Source organism: Schistocerca piceifrons, chromosome 6 (genome assembly GCF_021461385.2).
Source record: "Schistocerca piceifrons isolate TAMUIC-IGC-003096 chromosome 6, iqSchPice1.1, whole genome shotgun sequence".
NCBI classification, from domain to species: domain Eukaryota; kingdom Metazoa; phylum Arthropoda; class Insecta; order Orthoptera; family Acrididae; genus Schistocerca; species Schistocerca piceifrons.
Window position 1 is genome coordinate 548,612,453 of NC_060143.1, and position 2,003 is coordinate 548,614,455.

At 43.6% G+C, this 2,003-nt stretch overlaps 1 pseudogene; it reads right to left on the minus strand.

Annotated features, from left to right (window-relative positions):
• Positions 1-1,327: 1,327 nt before the first annotated feature.
• On the minus strand, positions 1,328-1,444 carry LOC124803977 (annotated as a pseudogene).
• Positions 1,445-2,003: the final 559 nt, after the last annotated feature.

Genomic DNA, 2,003 nt, shown 5'->3' on the forward strand with positions numbered 1-2,003 from the left:
CCTAGCAAATAATTGTCGATGTTTTGAAACGTTGTCTCACTTCTCAGTAATTTACCAAACATAATTGATCAAGAACATAGGTTATAAAGTTTGCTTCGGCCATTGACAAATTTTGTCGTTAGCTCTTCAGTTCTGATATTATATTCTAACATTTTATACATATTAGGGATGGTGTCTCAAAACCCCAATTTCGCCGTTCAGTACTGTGTTAAGCGACTTGACGAGATGTGACATGAAAGGCATCGTAAATACATGCTGACATGAAGCTTCTGTGACGTCATGCTCGTTCATTTTGTTCTTCAAATCTAAGAGCCCAATTTATTTCAAATATAAGACGTAAACTGCTATAGCGCCTGCAAAACGTCTATACTAAATCAACAGCACTTACGAAGGAAATCTGTCTTTACTAGCGATATTACAACATTCAAAATTTATAGGACAAATGTCGGACAAATCTACGGCGTCCCGAGATCACATGACCATTGTGCAACGTATGTTGACAACACAAACTCAATTCTGCCCTCCTGAATGCTCACTCCAGAGATATTTCTACTCTATGGTGTGTTGAGAGTACTTCTAGGATCTTCTCCGTGCCGAATAGCCCCATTCAATAACTGTAATTTTGCTATCGAGATTACTGGAAGAAAGATATTGAAAATATATTGTATGCTACTAAAGAAAATATATACATCAATGGTGTGTAAAGAATTTCATTATATATGTAGTCTCTAATTGGAAATTTGCACGGAGGTGTCGTTTCGTTGGTAATCAGAAGGGAACTTCCGATGAATTGGAAACGAAATGCAGTTACTAGATCCAAGAGCTCCATCATTTCATCGGACAACTAAACTCTATCAAAGCAAACTTTCCGCTTGATCTGAGGTTTCCCGACTGACTACGCAACACAAGAAAACCAAGACATTTTATTTACACGGGATTGCAGATCGCTTCAAATCATCGAGACTGTGGACAAGGAGAGTCATCGTCCGATTCTGATTAAACAAGTAAAGCTTAAATATAACTTTCTTGAGCGACTGTGATGACTGTGATATGGCTGCTTATGAATGAGATCATTAATAAAATACTAATAACTAACTTTCCTCCTCACCAGCAACCAGTAAAAAAGCGCTCCGTCTTCAGGCCACAAGTGGCCCATCGGGACCATCCGACCGCCGTATCATCCTCAGTTGAGGATGCTGATAGGAGGGGCGTGTAGTCAGCACACCGCTCTCCCGGTCGTTATGATGGTTTTCTTTGACCGGAGCCGCTACTATTAGGTCGAGTAGCTCCTCAATCGGCATCACGAGGCTGAGTGCACCCCGAAAAATGGCAACAGCACATGGCGGCTGGATGGTCACCCATCCAAGTGCCGACCACGCTCAACAGCGCTTAACTTCGGTGATCTCACGGGAACCGGTGTATCCACTGCGGCAAGACCGTTGCCTAGCAACCAGTATAAACACAATATTATAATAATTAAGCCCCACGACGGGAATTAACAGACTTTGAACTCGGAATGGTAGTTGGAGCCACACACATGGGACATTGCATTTCGGAAATCGTTAGAGAATTCAACATTCCGCGATCCACAGGGTCAAACATCACCTGTGACCACGGACAACACAGTGGCCGACGGCCTTCATTTGACGTGTGAGAGCAACGCCGTTAGCTTAAAATTGTCAGTACTAACAGACAAGCAGCTCTGCGTGAAGTAACTGCAGAGATCAATATGGGAACCAACGACGAACGTATTCATTAGGACAGTGCGGCGAAATTTGGCGTTAATGGGCTGTGACAGCCGACCACCGACGCTTGTGCCTTTGCTAACAGCACGACTTCGCCTGCAGTGCCTCTCCTGAGATCGTGACGATATCGGTTGGACCCAAGACGACTGAAAAACCTTTGCCATGTCAGATGAGTCCCAATTTCAATCGATAAGTGCTTACAGTAGGGTCTGAGAGTGGCGCAGACCCCATGGACCCAAGTTGTCAACAAGAAACTGT